Source organism: Mustela lutreola, chromosome 5 (genome assembly GCF_030435805.1).
Source record: "Mustela lutreola isolate mMusLut2 chromosome 5, mMusLut2.pri, whole genome shotgun sequence".
Classification (NCBI taxonomy): Eukaryota; Metazoa; Chordata; class Mammalia; order Carnivora; family Mustelidae; genus Mustela; species Mustela lutreola.
This window is the reverse complement of record NC_081294.1, coordinates 55,686,447-55,711,344: the sequence shown is the minus strand read 5'-3', so window position 1 is coordinate 55,711,344 and position 24,898 is coordinate 55,686,447.

The window sequence follows — 24,898 nt, the reverse complement described above, 5'->3', positions numbered from 1 at the left end:
TAACATTTTTACCAGGCTGTTTAAACTACATAGGATCTGAGGACAAAAGTTCACTTAGGTGTTTTTGTTGTTGTTGTTGTTGTTTTTAATGTACCACATTTCATCAAAGCTAGTATACCATAGGCTGGCAGAAAAATCACATTTTTATAGATCTTAATATATGAATACACCCTCCATCTCCTCTCTATCTATATGTATATATATATACACACACACATACATATGCATGTATGCATATAATATATATGTATATATAAAAGGTTATAAAAAGAAAATCCCATATTTCCTAGTCTATACGTATACATATATTTCATAGAATATATATGAACATACATGCATATATGTATACACATATGTATATATTTATATTCTATGAAATTATGTATTATATATATGTACATACATATTTATATTCTATGAAATATGAGATTTTATTTTTAGAATGATTTGCAGGAACACAAACTCAAATAACGCCTTCCATAGGATTGCAAAGACTAGTCTATCACTTTTGTTAGGAAGAGCTGTAACTTAATTTGGGGCCATTTCATGTCTGACAATGAGAAAACTGTAGGGAAGAATCGTACATCTGGGGGCTTCCTTAGGAATTGTTTTCATTCTCTACTATTTGATATTTTGAACTCTACCTACATCAAGAGACCCTAACACAAAATGCATCATGGAACTGTTATCTTTACTCAAAGATTGCTGAGAACTGTCCTCTTCTTCACTCTACTGTAGTTTCCTAGCTATAAAGCCTAGTAGTAAAATGTCCTTAAAATCAAGAAAAACACTTGTGCAACAGCCATGAGAAATGCCATTTAAGTGACTGGTTAGGTATCTCTTTCTATTTTGATGGCCAAAGTAGCATAGTACTTGGTAAATTTTACAATGTTTAGATATCTTGGCTTATCTGTTTTCTAACATTTCCTTTGGTATTGAGGTCCTATTCTAAGGTTGAGCTTTACTTGATGATTTCTAACATCTAGATATATATATGTTTACACACACACATACAATTACATAAATAGATACACCCATATGCACTGCTATCAATTTCAATTTATGGATCTTTTAATCTACAGGTAATCCTATGTAGAAGAAGTTTGGTATAACAAGGAAAGAAGATAAAACATAATTCTGGGCCCCAAAATAACCCATTTTAAGAGGAAATTCCTTACCATTTATAAATTACAATTAATAATAACAATGATAAAGAGATTTTCTTTCTCTCCCTTCTTTCTCTATTTTTATTATTTTTATTTTTTTGAAGATGGCTGTGAAATGACAATATCTTTCCTTATGTGCTATACCCCCTCAAGTTTAGATTTAAGTGCAGAATTACAGCTACAGCTAGTTATGTTATAAACAAATAAATGCAGAATTTACAGCTATGAACCAGGGAGAGGAGAATAAGTAGGGCTTCCCCCCCCCCACCGGCCCCCACCCTCCTTTAATCTAATCTGCAACAAATTATCTGGAAGAGTTTTCCTAAAATGTTTTATACAAGAGAGACAGTTTATTAAAGGTCGTGTTTCAGAATAAGCTATTTTATACTATGTTACTTCAGAACTCTCTATTAACTCACCCAAGCCCCCAAGGGTACTATTTAGCAAATGCCTACTTTAGCCAACCAGCTAAGAAAAGCAAAGGAACTTTAGGTAGAACATAGGAAGGAAAAAAAAAAAAAAAAGGTACAGAATATATAGTCTAATTTTAGACCAAAAACAAAACAAAACAAACAAAAAACCCCCACATTTTTCTGGTGCTTAATATTATATCAATTTTCTTTGTTTTAAAATATTACTATTTCTGGGGTGCCTGGGTAGCTCAGTTGATGAAGCTTCCAACTCTTGATTTCCTCTCAGGTGCCCATCACAGGGTTGTGAGATGGAGGCCCTCTGCTGCTGCTGCTGCTGCTGAGGGCTTCAACTCTGTGGGGAGTCTGCGTGAGATTTTTCTCTCCCCCTCTCCTCTGCCTGTCACCCCAAGCTCTCTCTGTGTCTCTCTTTCTGCCTAAAAAAAAGATACATCTTAAAAAATAAAAATAATAAAATATTGCCATTTCTTCCTGCTTCTATCATTTTTGAAAAGATCCACTAATAAGGGGTAAGACGGTGAAAGTTAAACAAAAATATTTTAAGAGAAACATCAAGCACAAGTTCTTTCTGGGTAAATTCCTTAATTTCTCTGGGTATTAGTTTTTATTTTTGACTAGGTAATTTATGCCACCCTTCATTTCAGACATTAACTATTAAATCCAGTTTAAAATACATGAGTCTTTGACTAATTAAATATAATTCTCTATAGTTAAATAAAAAAATATAAAGCCAGTTTTTAAAAAATCAAAATGTTACAAAAATTTATTTTTTAACAATGAAAATGGACAAATTGCATGCCAAGTTCCCATACCCATTATCTTCTCTTTTTTTTTTTTTTTAATTTTTTATTTTTTATAAACATATTTTTTTATAAACATATATTTTTATCCCCAGGTCTGTGAATCCCATACCCATTATCTTTCTCACAAGTTTCAACTTATTAAATGAGATTTCAGCCAATCTTGAAATATTAAAAGCATTAAAATATTAATACATATTATCTGAAATAGTAATGTTTCTTCTATTAAAGAATTTCTTGAAACAAAATTGTTGCCTTTAATGTTTGTTTTTAAAAAGTGTGTTTTGAAGTGTTAATTTTTTTGTATCCAGTTTTTACATGATAAGCAGGAAACTTACAATTTTTTCCAGCATATTTTCCTAATCTATGACTTTCCCAGAGTCCCTCCTACCTCCCAAGATTGGATATCTATTCAATACATTTAAATTATATTCATCTAATGTGGGAATAAGTACATAAGCAGTAATGGAGGTATGTTCTTAAAAAGTCTCTGACCCATTCTTTAGTTACAACTTCTTTCTTAGATTCCTACAACTAATTAAAAAGCATCAATACCATATAATATTCTAAATAAAAAGCATCACGAGTTGGGGTGACTGGGTGGCTCAGTCAGTTAAGTGTCTGCATTCATCTTGGGTCATGGTCCCAGGGTCCTATGATAGAGCTCCCTACTCAGTGGGGAATCTGCTTCTCCCTTTCCCTCTGCCTCTCTTCCCTGCTCATGCTCTCTCATTTAAGTAAATAAAAAAATCTTTAAAAAAGAGCACCAATATATAATATTCTAAATATTCATATTTGGTTATATCATGGAAATACATGGAAAAGAGTTTTTTGTCTTTACTAACTCAAAGGCTGACATCTTTAATGTATATATCCACAGTTTATATCCTTTGGATGACATTCAAGAGTAAGTTAGAGCATCATAGCACTTTACTCATAAATACTTAGTATTTGCTACCTAGTATTTACATACTAAGATGTTCACCTTCATAACCATAGTGTGATTATCAATATAATGAAATTCAACCTGAATATAATACTATTATCTAATTCACAATCCATATCTAAATCTGACTGTTTCAATAATTCATGTTTTAGCTATATTTTTCCTTAGCTCAAGAAGCAATCCGTGGCATGCTTTGCTTTTAGATATCATTACTCATTAGTCTCTTTTAACTTAGAAAAATAATGCCTTTTCTTTGTGTACATTGAGCTTGACAACTTTGAAGAATAAAGGCCAGTTATTTTATAAACTAGCCCTCAATTTGAGCTTGTCTCTTGTTTCTCATGGTAAGAGTCAGATTATGGTTTGGGCAGAAATGTTACACAAGTGATACAGAACCTGCCCTTTTGAGTGTTGCATATTAGCAGGTCCATGATATCTGTCCCAGTATTAGTGATATCAACTTTGATGTGTTGGTTAAGGTCAAAAACTTGGTCTACAGTTTTCTACTCTATAAAACTATGCCTGTCTTCGTAATTAATGAGAAATATTAGTCAACATTGATAATTCTCTAGGTCCATAATATTTTCTAGGTATATTATTTTACATTCGACTTAAGGGGGGAAATCTATTTATTTTATTTATTCATATCAATGTGGCCTTATGGATATTTATTTTGTTTAATTAGTTGTCATCCATCAGTGTTGGATACTCAGACTGTCCCAGATATGACAAGAGAAAGTACTTCCAAGATGTCTGCTCTCTAGATACCTAATTTTTATCTGCTCAGCCCTGTCCTCTCCTATGAATTTCTCAAAAAAGTTATTTTTCCACTTCTTTCTATTTATTGGAGTAGCCATACTTTTGCAATGGGACATTCAGAAACTGGAAATGGTTTACTATTCTATGAATAGGCAGGTGGCCCAACTAGCCAAATGAATGTCATCTTCTCAGATGTCACTGGCTGTTTGTCAAAGGGCATGCAGCTAACCCCACATGGGCCAGTGGAATCCCTGCTTAGGATTTAGAAATGTCATGAAATTATTTTAATTGCAATCTATCTGGTCCTTTGAATGGGAAATAATTTTTTAAATTTTTAAATTTTTTGGTTAACATATAATGTATTATTAGCCCCAAGGGTACAGGTCTGTGAATTGCCAGGTTTATACACTTCATAGCACATACATTTCCCAATGTCCATAACCCCACGATAAATTAATTTTTAGGTGTGGGTGATGTAAACATTTGCTTTTGTAATTTACTGTCACAGTGGATACTCAACACATATTCTCTTCCTCTTTAATGTTTTTGTTTGATTTCTTGCTGCTGAGCAAGATGTAGGCTGGCAGAAGCATTTCAGACTGTAATCCCTTGACTTTAAATCACAAGAATCCTCACCTTTCCTTACAAATAGCCCATTGGTAAAATTCATTACACTTAGGATTTCCAGTCTACCCCTTAATACTCCCGTCCAACACTAATATAACAACTGCTATATACTTTTACCTCAATCCAAAAATGTCATTCATTCCTCTGTTTTGCCTGATTTAGAATAGTCTCCCTGACTATTCTAAGTTGTGTGTGCTGAAAGTAGAAGAAAAGTCCACTCTAAGTTAACAACTTGGGTCTGGGAAAGAATTTATAGTCTTTGATAAAAGAAATGTCAGTAGTTACGGAAAAAATCAGATGACACTGTTCCTTGTTAGGATATAATGAATATTATGGGATTCCAATTTACATATAATATATGAGTATATAATTTATAAAAGCTCTATATAGACTATTTAGAATAAAATATTCCAGTATACTTGTTATGTATACTGGAATTCCTATGTATCATCATGCTATATGTTACTTTATTAATTTTAATTTCTTATAAAATCATAATTGTAAGGGTTTTTTTCAGCCAAGGACCTTGAAAATCATTTTTAAGTGATTCATAAGAAAAATTTCTATCTGACATTATTAGGAAACAAGTTTTCTGTAATATATTTCCAGGAAGCAAAAATGATTTAACAATATTTCCATTCCTACCCCAAAAAGCAGAAACCCTAAAGACAATTGCATTACTCAAATCAGATAATCCAATGAACATAAACAAATGAAAACACAAACTTTTTGGATAGTTTTTCTTCTATATTACCCTTTTTTGGATTTGCCAAAATTTTATAACTTTAAAAATAATAAAAATATAGCTTAATTTATAAGGTGATATAAATATTTTTGAAATGAAATGGGCAATAAAATGCATTAGATATTTTACCAAAATTGATTTATTTTGAATATTGATTGAATAGAATCTTTAATTTCCAAATCCTCTTGACTTACCTTCCAGAAGTGAACAAGGAAGAATAGAGTCACCAAAATCTGCTGAATATTGTCTTACACTAGGAAAGGAGTTAATATTAGGATGAGGTAGATGCCTTATATCAGGTTTCTTTGTAGATTTTATTGTGTCACTGGATTAAGCCTCCCCCAGAATCCATTGTCCCTACCTCTGTATTTCTTGTCAATTCCATTTAGTATTTAAGATAGTCAACGTTGCATTTTCTGTCACTTGCAATGGAAAGTCTTGAAAGTCTTCATACCAACTGTAATTGTTGGGAGGATGGCATCAAATTGCATAAGGTTGATAAGGAACACAGTATTTGTTCTATTTTATTTGTTGGGTTAGGAGGAAAGGGCAGACCAAAGGAAGAAAAGATGATGCAGTTAAATATCTACCATTCTTTAATCTTAATATAAAATTATGAGTATCTATCCCTCCAGAAGCAGAGAAAGAAAAGTGTCAAGCTGATTAAAGCTTATACCAGAGAAGCAAATTTGTGATTTAAAACATAATTATGGGAGAAATGGTACAAAGAAGAGTCAAGGATATCCCAGGCGAGAGTATGTAAATTATCTATGGGGTCTTACTGGTTCTTCCTTAGAAACAATGAACATTTACATCACTGGTTCTAAAATCTTAAGGGACAAAGTAAATCCTTGAAGAATTTACTTTAAAAAATGATTTTACTTAATCTTCACCCTCAAATATTCTTATTTTCTTGTTTTGGGGTAGAGCCAAGTCATCTGCATTTTTAGCAGACTCCCCAGATTATTATGTTGCAGATGTTCCAAGGACCACATTTTGCACAATTACTGTTTTAGAGTAATGTAGACGTTAACTTCTTTCATTATACTTGAAGGATTCCGAGTCCCTCACCAGATGCCTTCTTGCCTAGGGCTTGGCTGAACTAAAGCATTCCAGGGAGAGGTGAATTAACTTCCTCAGGCTTCCTCAAGACTCTAGGCAATAACCAATCAACCAGAAATTGATATTTCAGTAAAGAGAAGGAGCAACAAAGCATACTACTCTTCTGTGTAGCAAACCTGAACCAGAATGTTGGATCTTGAAATTAGATCTTTGTGAGAAGCAAGGTCCCTTTCTCTCAAACAGTGAGAATAGGCCTCATGCCTTGCTGTGTTTGGTCTTCATTTAATTGTCTAATTGACTTAAGTTATGGGAGAAGATCAAAATTACAAATTCTATCAATTAAAAAAAGTAAGAAAAAAATTAAATGAAATGCCAAGTTCAAAGGTTGCTAGAATTGCAAAGATTGCTGTTACAACTTGAAATTTCAAACACCAACTGCAAGATGTATTTTAAACTTCAGGGAAGAGGTCAGTTACACTTTTGCAAAACTGTTCTGATAAGGATATGATGACAAATTGTGTTGGATCTTTCTCTGCAAAAAATGGGATTAGCGGTTTAGCTCAGAGTGCCTAATTGAATACCTCCCACTTTAAGTAACATATTTCTAGAACAATATTTTATTTATGTATTTTATAGAGAGACAGCGAGAGAGGAACACAAGAAGGGGGAGTGGGAGAGGGAGAAGCAGGCTTTCCACTGAGCAAGGAGCCTGAAGCAGGACTTGATCCCAGGACTTTGGGGTCATGAACCAAGCCAAAGGCAGACACTTAACGATTGAGCTTTCTAGGCACCCCACATACTTGTTCTTAAAACAAACAAACAAAAAATAGAATTACAGACAAATAAAAAATTACTAATTATCTGTCTCATCATCCAAATGCATATGTTAGTATCATTTTATAATCATTTTATCAGCAATTATGTTAGCATCATTTCTTATATATAAGAAATGTTTTCTAGCATGGGCTATAAATGCTATTTTATATTTTAAATACATATATCCATAACTACTTCCCCATTTAACTGAAAAATCTTTATAAAAATCTCCAATAAAGTTTGTGCTATTATATTCCAAATGCATATATGTTATTAATCCATCCATCACTGTTGGATATTATGAATGTTTCAATTTCAAAATAGTAATTATAATAATAATGACAATGATCACAATAGCAATAATAAAATAATAATAAAATACCTATTATTATTTTTTGAAGATTTTATTTATTTATTTGACAGGCAGAGATCACAAGTAGGCAGAGAGGAAGGCAGAGGGAGAGGAGGAAGCAGGCCCCCTGCTGAGCAGAGTGCCTGATGTGGGGCTCAATCCCAGAACCCTGAGATCATGACCTGAGCCGAAGGCAGAGGCTTTAACCCACTGAGCCACCCAAGCGCCCCTATTATTTTTGAATGTTTACTATTTACCAGAAGGTATTTATATACATTACTTGATATAAAAAGTTATTTTTTATTACAAAATATATGAGGATTTGATTCTAAATTTTATTATATTAAGAGATACACACCCCAAATCATAAAATTAGTCAGGTGACAAAAAGTAAAACATTCTATTTAAAAGTATCTGCTTTGGGGCACCTGGGTGACTCAGTGGGTTAAAGCCTCTGCCTTTGGCTCAGGTCATGATCTCAGTGTCCTGGGATCAGGTCCCACGTTGTGCTCTCTGCCTGCCTCTCTGCCTATTTGTGATCTCTCTCTCTCTGTCAAATTAAAAACAAAAAACAAAAATCTTTAAAAAAAAGTATCTGCTTTGATATTTATTATCATTAGCATGAATGTGTAGGAGGAAAAAGAAAATAATTGTTTTACTCACTATTAAAAAAAACACTTTAATGATTATATTTTTAAACAGGTAAAATATGTAGCCTGATGCCCTTCTGCCACCTTCTCAACCACACAGGCAGGTTTTATATGAAAGACTTAACTAACAGAACTGGTCTCAAAGTTAACAAAGATAAAAAGAAAAAAAAAATAATAAAATGGTTGATTTGCCTCTAACTTCTCACTTTTTTTTTTTTTCCTGAAGTTCAAGGAGGTAAAGAGAAACAATAGGGGGGCCTCGTGCAAAGAAGCCCTTCCGTGGCTAGTGGTAGCTACAGATTGGAAGTGGGTGAGAAGAGTTCACAAAACTCCTTTATCTAGCTGACCTAGGGGTCTTCAAAGATGATGGAATGACCTGAGAGCCTGCATATTTACAGCAGCTAACGAGGACATGGCTTTCCTCTTTGAAAATATATGTATTTTGGACTCCTGGTACACCTTAGCAGAGTGCAGAGTCTGGCTTCTCTGTAAATATGTGATCACAGATTAATATTAACATCATTGAATACAAGGAATTCTATCAATAAATCATTTGAATTGTGGCTAATCTCAGCTATTTTGTGGATAAAAACCCTTAAGAACCCATGAATTCCAGTGTTATCAAAAGATCTCCTTCATAAGAGAGGAATAGGAGAAAAATGCTAAATATAACTGAGAAACTGCTTCAATTTTCTTCTCTCTCCCTTTATCTACAGTAACTTAGATGTCTTAAACACAGAATCATCTTCCTTCTTAACTAGAAGAAACCCTATTTAGAGGGGGTTAGAGTTTTATACTTCCCCCCCCCCCTTTTCACTCTTCCTCTAAAACTAGAAATTGCCTTTACATGGTGATTTTTACCTGGCCAAATAGTCCTAAAACCACTACTAAGAAAATACTTACATATATAAAATTGCTACCTTGGGTTCGATCAATTATAGAAGAAAAGCTATCATTCCCATACTCTTAAAAATGACATTTTCAACTGCCTCACATAGAGTGTGCCCCAGGCGATTCTTGGAGACTCAGAAGTAAAAATTACCCATTTCATTTCTCAAAATTTTAGAAGCATGAAACAGATTTTCCTTAAGTCTCTTTGCCAAAAGTGACAAAAAATAATCTGCTATGACTCCGTACTCAGGAAATAATCCTCAGTAACACTCCTTCTTTGTCAGGAATATGTTTATTTTTGAGGTAAGGTATCTCTGAGCATTTCTGTCAAAGGATAAAAATTTTATAAAGAACTGCGCATAGTTTACTAAGGTAAATGAATTCAGGTTAAATAGTGATAAAGGGGGAAAGGGCTACAGGGAAGAATAGGAAATTGGATTTAACAAATCTAGTTACTTTTATATTGGGGCTTGATAAGAAATTAGACAAGGAATATATTAATAAACCATTAGTTGGTAATGTTTAACGTTTTTAAAATTAATTCATGTATTAGTTCTAAATTAGTTCTAAAAAAGAACAAAATAAAAACATTACAGTTGAAGCTTAGATATCATGTGTTCCATTAAGTTCCAAAATGTGTTCTAAGGAAAACTAATCCCTGACATGACACTAGAGTTTATTTCCAACAAATAAGAAAACAAAACAAAGTTTATCTTTTCAAATAAATTTGGGAATCAATGAAGTCTACCTACTGTAGGAGAATCAGAATATATTCTCTATATTAAAGTCTTCTAAGGAGTCCTGAAGAAACAAACATTTAACTTAATCCAAGTATTTGCCAAGCCTATTTGGTCATGGAGAGTGGTTTTCACGGAACAATAAATAATGACTTGCAAAACCAAATTTGTGGTCCTTCACTTGGTAAACACTGAACTAGAATGTCATCCATATTAACAGATGAGGAAGTTGATATTTAGGATACCCCCTCAAACACAATTACAGGGATATTTAAGCAAGTTGATAATATGGCAAAATAGTATAGGCTAAAATTTTATTGCCCCATTAATTAAATATTATATTAAAGAATTTCACCAGATGCCTTGGCTCATAAATCTCCTTTTGCTAAGATATCTACTATTCTCTATGTTAAATAGTTGCATATAAATAAATCTTATGCCAAAGATAAATTATATATCTTGTATGAGAAAGGTATAAGGTATTATATATATTTAGTAGAAATATTTTAAGTCACTGAATTCTGGGAAGATATGGTAGGTAAGAACACTAGAGGGTGTTCACATTCTTTTAAACACAAGAATAAATGATCCATGTGTAGTGTTGCCAATGGACCAAATAGAATAGAAAACTCAAGTAAAAATTGCATACTTGATGGAGTTCAAGACACACTATCCCAAAATATAGCACCTGGGCATATTGAATACTTTAAGCTGAAGGTATTTGAAAAATGGAAAGTCCAGGAAAGACTTCCTGATCTCCTCCCTTCTTAAGAACTTCCTTGAAGCAAACCCTAAGACACTTGTTGAGTTCCCTCTTCATGCCTGGAGGAAAAAAACATCCTTATATCCAAAGATGGAGGAACACCAGGAGGAATCTGAATGGACGGGCCTCATTAAATTTCCCCCAGTTTACTACCATAAGCCCATACTTTTTGTCCTATCACATATTTCCATGACTTTCCACTCTTTATCATTGCTAGTATAAAAAAAAAATGCTCATGTTTAACTGTTTGACTGCTTTCATGTCCTCATTAAGATCTCATGTCACATAAATCTATATTAAATAAATGTGTGTGCTTCTCTCTTATTAATATATCATCAGTCTGATTTATAGGACCCCAACCAAAGAACCCAAGATGGGCAGAGAAAGATTTTTCCATCTCCTACATACTTCTAGTTACTTCAGTTACTACACTCACTCCTCACAATAATAAGAGAAGAATTAAAGATGCTACATCAAGTAAAATGAACAATGGATATGGCAATTTATCTAAGCTAACTGTGTCAAGTTTACAGGAAGCTCTGACTGATATAAAGTTCGAAAGAGGTTCACATAAGGGCAAGGAGATAACAGGCTACAAAGGAATTTCCTAGAGCCTCTGAGTTTGCAACATCTTGAGCATTACGGACCTATGTCTGCTAATGTGGCTATCATCAGTATTAATAAATATTTTAATAATTTCATGTGCATGTCTAGGAGGAAATCCCAGAACTGACCATTACTGTCACTTTGATAAATTGTTTTATCAGCAATTATGTTAGCTTCACTCCTTAATTATTTTCCCCAGCACTTGCTGCCACCAAGGAAGTTTGTTCCTGATCAGATAAGGTTAGGATCAGCTCTCAGAATCATTTTGTTTATCAACTGCTATGTTTCGCCTATAAAATTATAAAAAATCTTCAAGACTGATATAACTCAGAATCTGTCTACTTCTAATCATAAGAATATCACCTGCTTTATATAAGACTTTCAAAGTGGAAATTTGGTACTACAGAACACTAAAATGTTAAATAAATAATAATAGTTAACATCTGTGTGTGATTTATTAGACACTTTATATGAATTATTCTTCTAAATTCAAATACAATTCTATGAGATGGGTACTGCTATTAAGAAACTTACATTACAAAACAAAACAAAACATACTGATGAATAGAGAAAAGTATAATTTGCCCAATTTTCATAGTTAAAAATGTAGTCTGTTTTCAAATATAAACACTTTGACTCTAGAGCCTGTTCTCATGAACATTATCTTACATGCACTACTTCTCTGTGACTGCTGTAACAAATTACCATAAAGTCCGTGGCTTAAACTATAGGTATTTGTTCTCTCACAGTCCTGGAGGCCAGAAGTCAGAAATTAATTTCAGTGGGTTAAAATCAAGATATCAGCAGGACTGTGATCCCTTTGGATCTGAATCTGCCTTGCCCAGATTCTGGTGGCTGCTGGCATTCTGTGGTCTGTGGCTGCATTGCTTGTATCTCTGCCCACGTGATCATATTACCTTCCTCAAATCTATAAAGCCACCCTTTGCTTCCCTCCTAAATAAATACCTGTGATTACATGTAGGGGCCACCAGATAATCCAGGATAATCAACCATCTTAAAATAATTAGCTTAATCATATCTGCAAAGTTCTTTATTAGGTAACATTCACTGGTTCCTGGGATTAGGACCAGATATATTTATGAGACATTATGTGGTTTACCATATGATACATTCTATCTTATATGCCTTATATATATCCAACTTTAACACCCTAAATATAAAAAAGACCATAAATACACTAATAACAATTATTTGTCTTTGGTTGGTTAGAAAGAAAGTGAGGATAAATATTGGTGAAGTTATTCTTATCTTCTGCTTGATAGACTAAATTAGGTAACAGGCTTAATAAAGAGGTTTTAACAAGGTCCCCAAGAAGAATAGAAAAGATGAGCCTAGATTTCCTTCTGAGCAAGCTAAACTTGGGGCTTCATACCCAATAAAGTAAAACTGCAAAGCACAGGACTTTGGTCTTTCCAAAAACAACATCTTATTTGGGATTACTCCAAAAATGTAGCCAGGAAATTCAATATGGCATTTTTCCACAATAAGAGATAGAAAAATAAGGTAAAATTTTTTAAAAAAATTGGAAAAGATGACAGGTTTAAATGCTGGATATCGTCTTTGAGCCAAGATAGAATAGCTTTTGGAGCGTTTTTTAAAATAAAGGTACAGGTCAAAAGCAGGATTTTAAAAAGGGGGTGGAGGGAGGGTTAAAAGAAACAGACGCAGAGTCTGGAAAGTCAATCCAGAGTTTCTTGTCTTTGTTGATGGCATCAACATCTACCTAGTGTTTTGGAAAAGAAACCCGGGAGTCATCTTGGCATCTCCCTCTCTCTTCTTCATATCCAGTTCATTCCCCAGGACAGTTGATTCTAGCTTTTAAATAGCTCTCAAATCATCTATCATCTACACTGCCTTTTCCATGCTAAGAAAATCTCTCATGAGGATAATTTTAATACCCTATGAACAGGCATTCAAAACTGGACATAGTCTATCCTTTATCGGTATATTAAAAGTTCAATGTATGTAATACAGCTTAATAAATTAGAGTTGTTATATTTTCCAAAGAGTTTAATAAGGATTCTCCAGTAGTACTTCACATACAAAAAGAGAAAATTTTCTAATTTAGAATTTAGATGTGAACATCATCAGAAATGATACCAAAAATATGTAAAAACACATTTTTATGAAGTTAAAATAATGTTTTCTCCTCAAAAAAATTCCATTAAAAATAAGGAAGAGTAAGCTTATGTCCTTAACTGTTATATGATTTACTAAATTATATTAAGCTCCTGCAAGAAATGACACATATGGGATCACTTTTTATTTGAATTTTTGTTTCTTATACTAGAGTTCATCAAGCTGTTTCATATTTATTTTTCTGATTAATGATATGTCAAAATTCTAATTCTAGTACCAATTTATGGTGTGTTGGCAACTGAAGAATGAAACAGCAATGCAGACAACAGGCAAAATTGATTTTTATCCATCTTCTTTGAATTCCAGTAAATGTTTCACAAATGTGCTTTTCTTATTCAACCAAACTAAATATTATAGCCTTATTTCTCTCAACTATTAATTATGCTACTTTTGAGAGTCCAGAATTTCTTAAAGCACAACAGTATAGTTAGATTATATGATTTAATGTCTCAGTCATTCTGAATTAGAGAATCCATATTTAAGAGTTCCTATATTAAGTTTCCTCATCCAGAAAGAAATATCATATTTTAAAATGTTATTTAGTGCAAATGGGTTTCACAGGAGTTTTTAAAGTGAACATGAATGCTTAATAAGTGAAATACAACTGGATGATTATATTGCACATGGATTCAACCAAAAGGGAGAAAAGAAATGAACTAAAAACAAAACAAAACCAGAAAGAATATGAGAAAAAAGAAAGAGAGAGGAACAAAGAAAGTGCAGAGAAAACACACAGCTTATATATGCAGATGTTGGAACACTTATTCCACCTGTTTAACAAATAAGATAATATCAAGAGAGTTCTAAAGAAATAAGCACTTCCTCAGGAGACATCTGTTGCACCATCAAAATGGAGATTAGGACCCTGAATTGCTTGTGTTTTCAATGTTCTTATGGATTCAGGGCATGAACTATTGAGTCAGACATGAAAAATAGCTATTGGCATTCATGATAAAATGCTAACAAAGCCAACTTCTTATTCTTTTTTATATCAAATGTTATTAAAAAATAAACCTGCAACTTGTTCGTAGAAATTCATGAGCATATTCTTTCAGACACAACCATCTTTGCCAAAGTTCAAAGAGTGCAACTGTGCTTAAAAACACACTATTCACACTTATGAACCTTGCCACTCTACAAATAATGACAAAATTGTTATTTCAACAGTATTTATCAAACAAGACTCCTTGGAGACCTGATGATAATGGGATTTTGAATGTTGGCTACAGGGAATGCTGCTTAGCCCATGTCAAATCACTGTTGCAACAAGTCATCTTATTCTACCAGGAGTTTAGCTTATACAATAGTTAATTGGTGACAGAGAGGTTCACCTTCCTTCCATTAGTCAAGAAGAAACTAGAGTCCTGCATGCACAATCGGTACATATCTAGGGATTAGGGCAGAATGAAAAGGAATGTGACTCAAACTGAGAGTCTTAACTTAAAAGTTTGAGATACCTGATTAGTTTTTCAAACAGTATGCACTTCAAGTACAAATGCAAAGAAGAAAATAGGTCTGTGTAGCTCAAAAGTACTACAGATATCCCATTTATAAGTGTTTCATAATGTTAGGAGGATTTCTCCTTTGGGGTCAGTCAGGTTCAGTCTGTCATTTTATGCTCTCCACTTTGTTTTTTAGCTAATTACCTATTTATTCCTGTGTATAGGCTTGGTGGGAGTGTTATATCTGTTGATAGTTTCCCAGATTGAAAGTGAAAATGACTTGTTGTAAGAGATACTTTCATCCTCTCCTGCCTGAGGAGAAATAGGGGGCTGGTTTGTTATTTAAACACTTAATCCCCAAAGCCTAGTGAAGCAAAGAGGAGGCAACATATGCAGGTCATTCAGCATAGCAAGTGTTCAACATCCTGACCATGTTGTTTCAGTTACAAGACTGTTACTGGGTATCTCTCTTTTGGGCTTCTGTTAATTTCCAAGTTTGGTCTTCCAGCTTCCTACTGATTATATGAGCCTTTCTAATACTGCTAATACATTAATTTTACTTAGATGCAATATCATCACTGAATTAATTGAAATAAGCAAAATAGTGAGCATCAGAAATAAACTTACTGTCATGTGAATAATCTCTAACATTAATATATTGAGTTAGCTTTGGACCTTGTTCACTTTAAAAAATAAATGATTTTTTAATGGTATAATCAGAGATTTTTATAATTAAAAAGACCCTTAAAAGTGTTTTAGTCTAATTTCTCATGTGTGGTTTCCTTCCATCTGCATGAACAATGGCAGTGATGTAGGTATAAAGATGTAAAGTATCTTTCAAAAAACGTCAAAAACTCTGTATTTAGAAGGACCCACTCAAATTAAGTTTCATTTATTAGTGTAACTTAAAAAGGATATACTATAAAAGAGACAATATTTTTCCTATTCTGCCACAAAGTCTTATGTGTTTTTTTATAATTTTTTCAATTTATTTATTTTCAGAAAAACAGTATTCATTATTTTTTCACCACACCCAGTGCTCCATGCAATCCGTGCCCTCTGTAATGAGTACCTCATTATAACCTTGTACCTCAACCTCTCACCCCCCCTCCACTTCAAACCCCTCAGATTGTTTTTCAGAGTCCATAGTCTCTCGTGATTCACCTCCCCTTCCAATTTCCCCCAACTCCCTTCTCCTCTCTAACACCCCTTGTCCTCCATGATATTTGTTATGCTCCACAAATAAGTGAAACCATATGATAATTGACTCTCTAATTGTTGCAGTATAAGGAATTGTTTTACCTTAGGCTCCCAATTCATGAAAGCAGGTATATAAACAGTAAGAGTAACATACTGAATTTCTTGAAATATTCTCAATCCATCCAATAATATTTATTGAGCAATTATGATGTGATTAACTGTATATACAAAAAGGTAAGCAAGAAGGAAGTAGTCAATTAAAGTAGAAGTAAAGTAGAATACATTAGGGATTGAGACGTCTTATTAGTTCTGTATAGCATCATTATTAAAACCATAAATGCTGAGAATAGAATCAACTACAGCAAAAAACACAAAACAAAACAAAACAAACAAACAAACAAACAAAACTATGTATTTTATGGGCCATGCAAAACCTCCTATTTGACATGGTAGATACTGAAATATACCAGTAGGTCTAAATTACATGGAGGCAGAGGTGTAGTTTAAGACAAAAGATATGTACGATTAACAAAAAAAAAAAAAAAAAAAAAGTCTCAGAGTAAAAATCTAAGAAAGCTGTGATAAAATCTAACACCAAAAGCACTGTCTGGTCTGTTTCTTTTTTTTTTTTTTTTTTGGTAGCTGTCCTTATATTCTAACGAGACTAACCCTGTAGATCTGTCACCGGGGGTCTTGAAATCTATAGCTTTTTGGTATGTGGACACATTTCAAATCTAGATGAGTTGGCCCAAATGCTGTTTAATGAGAATGTTGAGTCTGCTCCCACTATGATTTTGGAAAACATTTGGTGTTGATGATGTTGAAGTCCATAACCTGGAGAGTAGCAGTGTGAGAGTTGAAGATAACTGTGCCCAGAAACTTGGGAGAATGACAGGCATTTTCATAAAAATGGCTCGGAATCTTTCTTTCCCCTACATCCAACTGAAAATCAATCTCTCTCTCTCTCTATCTCTCTCTTCCTCTTTCTCTACATACAGAAAAATTGTTCTGTTCTCTTGCCTAATTTAAGCGCCAGACAGAAAATACATCTATTTTAAAATGCACATAGAAATTCAGAATACATTGGAAGGAGAAAAGTTTCCACAAAGCTAAACAAGAGGGTGCATCTGTGATTGGAGGAGTCGGACAGATGCACCTGATGCTCAACCAACTTCTGAGGAGCCTTGGAAAAAAGCAACACACTTCCTCTTTTCATTGGAAATGAATCATAACCATTCTCTGCTTATGGTGCTGGAACACAGTTTTCTATTTTTATTATAAAGAAGTGCTATCTGGCAAGAAAATTGAACAACCCCCATGCACTTAAAGAAAATAAGTGGAAAGGAAAAAGGCACTAATTGATCTTTCTTAACAAGTCCCTCCACATCTCCATTTTAATCTTTTTCATTATCACCTCTTTTAAATGAATCTTTTTGTTTTTTCTGTTCTTTCTCAGTTATTGCTTAAATTAAAAGTGTTCTTTCAAGCTGATGAAAACAAGTAGAAATGGAGATGCAAACAGAAATGTATATTTTCCTTTGGATTTTGGCATTCAGTTGTTTTAGGTCATGACTCTCAGCATTAAACAGAGGGAAGTATAAAAAATATATATTTTTTCCAAAGGATTTGGAAAAGATGCTACAGAAATGTCAGTCCTATATAATTTTTCCAGCTCTACTCATTAACACACTATATGGATGCCTACTAGCTCATATCAAGGTGCATGGCTCTATTTCCTGAAATTAGTTCGGAACCATCTGAGTCAGCTCCTTCATTGTATTTAATGGCTTCTTCCTGTATATACATACTTGTAATCCTGTATATACCTGGTTCTTGATTTTGGCTTAAATTTCTCAAATTGGTTTGATTTTGGCCTCCTTATTTTTTAATCCCTTGAATTTACACTCTTGCTTATCCTTAGTCTGAATACTCTTGAGAAGCAGTTTACACAATGGAAGCCCAGGCACCCAGAACCCTTCCTATACCAGCCTGCTGCAGTGGTTCATATACCATCCCTACACATCCCACTTCCACCTACATAAACATCTATGATCGAACAAATAAGTGATTTGATATTTTAAAGTTTGTTCTATATTCTGAACACCCCAGAGATGTACAAACCACGGGGACAATAATAGAAAATTCAAAGTAGATTCTTGTTGGCATAATGTCTGAGTATTTTATATTGCCATATATTTGAAATTGTGGTAAGTGTGATAGTCTATGTCTAGATGAATAAAATGAAAGTAGAAATCATTCATCCAATAGATTATAAGTATTAACATACTCTTAGAAGAATGTACTCATTTAATTAAGCATTTGATCTATTAATTAAGCATTTGATCTATTTAGGTGATTTTCATAATTCTTACTGTAAGAATAGTATTACTTTGCCATAATGATCACAGAGTTTCTTGTGGTACTTTTTGTTTATGGTGGCAATAATTTTGCAAAGAATTGATTATTAACCACTTATAACAAAAGAGTGTTCTTTAGCATGGTCTATTTACAGATCTGAACTTACCTTCTTTCTTGACTCATCTCTCTCCTGCTTTGATACAAAACCTTTGTTTGATTAAATGAAATAATTTATAGAGGTCCCCAAAGAAATATGTCTTTTCATATTATCAGTGAGAAAAGTCCCTCTTCTTTTTTCATGATCCTGATGAATAATATTATTTCACCTCTTGAGATATATCAGCCATCATTGTCTTTGGAAGCCTCTCCTGCCCAACCCCCCAACCAGATCCTCTGGCATGATTATCTTCCTCTTTCTGCCCTTGAAATATGCCCTATTTATACTTTTATCAGTCACAAAATACATAGCACAGAAGTACAGTATAGCTTTTGTCCCTGTCGCCTCCTATCTTTTGTCCCTATTACCCCTATCAGCTAAATTTAAACCTCTGGGTCTTATTTATCTCTCCCATTGTCAAATCCAGCATAATACCTGACATAAAACAGGCACTCAATAAATATTTTTAAACTGGTGTATGAGGCTTCCAAAGTTATTTGAAAGTAATCTTCAGTACTTTTTAAGGGCTCTTTAATTTTCAGTGCATAAAAATCTTATGTGTTTATGATAATTTCAAAAACATTTTAAACATAATTTAGGTTGAAAGCATCCTTGGTGATTTTAAAATATGTCTACATTCCTGTATATCACCTCAGATTCACTTCTCTGCACATCCTACCTTCCAGAAAGTGGTTGCTTTTCTGTCCATAGAATTGCTGTTATTCTTCTCTTTGATCTCCTGTTGAGTTTGTAAGCATTCAGAATGGTTTGATTACTATCTAGCTGAATTCCTGGGACCAGATGAAATTTAGATCTTCTACTCCTCTGTCATCTTGCTCCTTCCTGTGCTCCTGAAACAATCAATACTTATATGTTAATAAAAAAAATAAAAATAAAATGCCTACAAATTATTTGATACTATCACTTTTAAGGAGTGCAGCTTAATTCCTCTCCCTTCAAGTGTGAGCTAGACTTAATGACTGCTTCTGATGAATAACATAGTGGCAATGAGAATGTGTAACATCCAGGATTAGTTCATACAGGCTTTGTGGGCTCATTCTTGGCTCTCTACCTTAGATCACTTGTTCTGAGGGAAGCTACTTTCCATGTAATAGGAACCCTCAGCAGTCTGCAGAGAGATCCATGTGGCAAACAACAGGCCTCCCTGTCAACAACGATGTGAATGAGTCATCTTGGAAATGAATGCTCTAGACCCAGTCAAACCTCCAGATAACAGCAGACCCTGATGACACCCTGAATATAAATTCATGAGAGACCCTGATCGAGAACTACCCAAATAAGTCACTTCTGGTATTTCATCCAGAAACCTGATGTAATAAATATTTGTTGTTTTGGCCCACTAAATTCTGGGAGCAATTTGTAATATAGCATTAGATAACTAATGAAGGTCCTTTAAATAACACTTAAATAGTATAGTATACACCTTTTTTTTTTTTTTAAAGATTTTTTATTTCTTCATGTAACAGAGAGAGATCACAAGTAGGCAGAGAGGAAGGCAGAGAGAGAGAGGGGGAAGCAGACTCCCCACTGTGCAGAGAGCCCAATGCGGGGCTCGATCCCAGGACCCTGAAATCATGACCTAAGGCGAAGGCAGAGGCTTAACCCACTGAGCCACCCAGGCGACCGATATAGTATACACCTTTTATAAGTCCTTTTAATAATAGTTAAGTATTGTAGTACATAGAAATAGAAGGGGAATTACGAGACTATACATTCGTGTAAAGAAAAGTTTGAAACCAGAGGATTTTAATCATTTTAAAAGGTAAATTTCCCAACAGTAGTATTAAATACTAGAGTGGACTACCTGAGGGAAATTGTATCATTTCCTAAAGCCTCCTAAAATAAAATAGTTAGAATTTTGCTGTTTGTGACATGCCCGTGTAAGTTTTTATGATCTTGTTATATAACATCAAAATTAAACATTTCTATAACCTGGTATATGAATTGCAATTCTGCCATGCCTGTCATGTTGTAAATGATTAATGAATATTTAATTTTACACCATTAAAATTCAATGAATAAAATGGAAAATGTGGGTTTCTTAAAATGTACTTGGTAAAAATAAGTAAGATGAGAAAATGGAATTGTTGAACATCTACATGAATTTGAAATGTGGTTCTTAATATTGGCTGCACATTAGAATAACTTGTGAAAATTTAAACAAGAATGATTCATGGATCCCATTCTTAGAAGATCTGATCCATAGGTTGGGGAGAGGCCCTGGGTTTTTGGATCTTAAAGATTTCCCAAGATGATTCAAATGTATAGCTATGATTGAAAACCAATTATTTAGAATAGTTTCATCAACACCTCATTACAGCTGCTCTGAAATGGCTCTGAAATGTCATCAAACTATATGACAGGAGCTCACAAATGTTAGGGTGCATAAGAATCACTTGTGGAACTTGTGAAATATACAGTACACTGAGCCATATCTCTAAGAGATCCCAATTCATTACATCTAGAATTTGGCCCAGAATACTATACTTAAGCAGTACCTCAGAGGATTTTTGATGCATGTGGGACAGATAATGTGAAACACTAACTTATACAAAAAAGAACAGAAAGCTCATCAGTAAGAACACTTAAAACTCAACATCAAGCAAAAACACATTCAACTTATAAAAGGGCAAAATATCTGTAAAGATGCCACATCAAAAAATATATACAGTAGGCAAATAAACTTTATTCAATGTAATATATGGAAGTACTACTTAAACATCACTATAAATCTATTAGAAATTACTAAAAATAAAAAATAAAAAAACCTAGTAGCAAGTGCTAGCAAGGATGCAGAGCTATATGAACTCTCATTCAATACTAGAAGAAATGAAAAATGGCAAGCCACCTTGGATAGTTTGGCTGTTTCTTAAAAGCTAAAGATAAACTTAACACACAACCCAGTAATTGCCATCCTATATATTTACTAAAATGATTTGAAAACTTATGTCTATACTAAAACTCTCACATGAATATTGATAACAGCTTTATTCATAATCACAAAAACTAGAAAGAACCAAAATGTTGATAGGTGAATAGAACAAACTATGATGTGTCCCTACTCCCAGCAACTAAAAGGAGCAAGCTATTAATCACATGAAAATATAAATGAATCTTTACTTATTGTTAAGTAAAGAGAGCTAGTTTTTGAGAACCTGGTGGGGTATGAAATATGGAATATTATTTGATGTATATGGCATTCTAGAAAAGACAAAACAATAAAGACTGAAAACAGATCACTGGTTGATAGGGGTTTGGCGAAATTGTAAACAGGTGAAGTACATGGGGTATTTCTAAGCTGTGGAACTATTCTGTATGGTACAATAATTGAAGATACATGACACTAACCATTTGTCATTACCCACCGAAGTAGTATACCAAACTAAGTTTACTGTAAGAAAGAAAGAAAGAAAGAAAGATAGTTAACTAAAAGAGAAAGATGGCACGATTGAATGCAGATTGTAGCAAAAGAGTTTAGTTGCATTAAAAATATATGCCATAATCTTAGTGAAGAGAGTGGAGAGAAAACAATGCTGATTTAAGTAATTTTGGAAATGAATGAACAGAGTAAGACTAAAGACAAAGGAGCTATATATAAATGCTATACTCTAGTTGATAAAGTTGTTTTCATGAGAATATGAGTTAACAATTTTGAAAGTGCTATAAAATGCACACCACGGTTGAAAAATATGTAAATGGATGGCAGCTGGTGGAAGCCAGATTTCTCACTATTGGAGTGGGAGGTTACAGATAAATAAGGGGGAAGGCTAGAATAAACCAAGATGAACCATGTGATACTGATTTAGAATCAGAGATATTAGCATGAACTCAGGTTCCACTTAATACTTACTGATACATATTTATATTCATATAAAGGGGCTTTGTCCGCTGAAAAGCCTTAGAAAAAATGATAGCAAAGTAACAATGGGCCCAGCTCTTTGTATCTAATATCATTCTCCAATAAGAGGAATCTAGATTCTCAAAGAAATGGCTGATTCTAAATCTGGGTCAGGAATATACAATATGGTCCTGGAGCATCCATTAGTGTTAGAAAGTAATTAAAGGATAAAACAAACAATAAGAAATATTAATAACCAGGAGCATTTGTCAAAAAACACAGAAGCTAAATGAAAGAATTCTCAATGGCAAGGCTATAACAAAATAAGTAACATAGTAGTAATTATATATATATATGATGTACACACATATATATATATATCAGCTAATAAATAAAGCTAATAAATAATCAAATCAATCAATAAATTGAGGGAAGAGACAAATTTCCAGTGTAGAAGAATTCTCATCAAGACAGCATGGTACTGGCACAAAAACAGACACATAGATCAATGGAACAGAATAGAGAGCCCAGAAATAGACCCTCAACTCTATGGTCAACTCAGCTTCGACAAAGCAGGAAAGAATGTCCAATGGAAAAAAGACAGCCTCTTCAATAAATGGTGCTGGAAAAATTGGGCAGCCACATGCAGAAAAATGAAATTGGACCATTTCCTTACACCACACACAAAAATAGACTCAAAATGGGTGAAGGACCTCAATGTGCGAAAGGAATCCATCAAAATCCTTGAGGAGAACACAGGCAGCAACCTCTTCGACCTCAGCCGCAGCAACATCTTCCTAGGAACAACGCCAAAGGCAAGGGAAGCAAGGGCAAAAATGAACTATTGGGATTTCATCAAGATCAAAAGCTTTTGCACAGCAAAGGAAACAGTTAACAAAATCAAAAGACAACTGACAGAATGGGAGAAGATATTTGCAAACGACATATCAGATAAAGGACTAGTGTCCAAAATCTATAAAGAACTTAGCAAACTCAACACCCAAAGAACAAATAATCCAATCAAGAAATGGTCAGAGGACATGAACAGACATTTCTGCAAAGAAGACATCCAGATGGCCAACAGACACATGAAAAAGTGCTCCATATCACTCGGCATCAGGGAAATACAAATCAAAACCACAATGAGATTCCACCTCATACCAGTCAGACTGGCTAAAATAAACAAGTCAGGAAATGACAGATGCTGGCGAGGATGCGGAGAAAGGGGAACCCTCCTACACTGTTGGTGGGAGTGCAAGCTGGTGCAGCCACTCTGGAAAACAGCATGGAGGTTCCTCAAAATGTTGAAAATAGAACTGCCCTATGACCCAGCAATTGCACTATTGGGTATTTACCCTAAAGATACAAACGTAGTGATCCAAAGGGGCACGTGCACCCGAATGTTTATAGCAGCAACATCCACAATAGCCAAACTATGGAAAGAACCTAGATGTCCATCAAGAGATGAATGGATCAAGAAGATGTGGTATATATACAGAATGGAATACTATGCAGCCATCAAAAGAAATGAAATCTTGCCATTTGCGACAACATGGATGGAACTAGAGCTTATCATGCTTAGCGAAATAAGTCAAGCAGAGAAAGACAACTATCATATGATCTCCCTGATATGAGGAAGTGGTGATGCAACATGGGGGCTTAAGTGGGTAGGAGAAGAATCAATGAAACAAGATGGGATTGGGAGGGAGACAAACCACAAGTGACTCTTAATCTCACAAAACAAACTGAGGGTTGCTGGGGGGAGGGGGTTTGGGGGAAGGGGGTGGGATTATGGACATTGGGGAGGGTATGTGCTTTGGTGAGTGCTGTGAAGTGTGTAAACCTGGTGATTCACAGACCTGTACCCCTGGGGATAAAAATATATGTTTATAAAAAATAAAAAATTAATTAATTAAAAAAAATAAAAAAAATAAAATGAATAAAGTGTAGGAAAAGGGAAAGTAAAATAGGAATTCTGCTGTGAACAATCCTTGCAAAGACTACCTTAGCTAGGTGGACAAAGTTAGCATCACCAGTAATAAGTCAGGTTAATAAATCTCTTCCACTATTCTATTCTAGTCTGTTGTACTGAGAATGGTATGCTACCTCTCTGGTCTCCCTCCTAATAGTCCATAACCCCATTCTAACCATAGGAAAAATATCAGCCAAACTTAAATTCAGGGACATTCTGTAAAATACTTAGCAGTACTCTTTAAAACTGACAAGATCATAAAAATAAAAATTTAAAAAAAAAAAGGAAAAAGAAAAGTAGGAACAACTATCAGAGTCAAAAGGAGCCTGAGGCATGGTGACTAAATGGAGTACCCTCTATAAGGCCCTGGAATAGACACGGGACATTAGGAAAAGATGA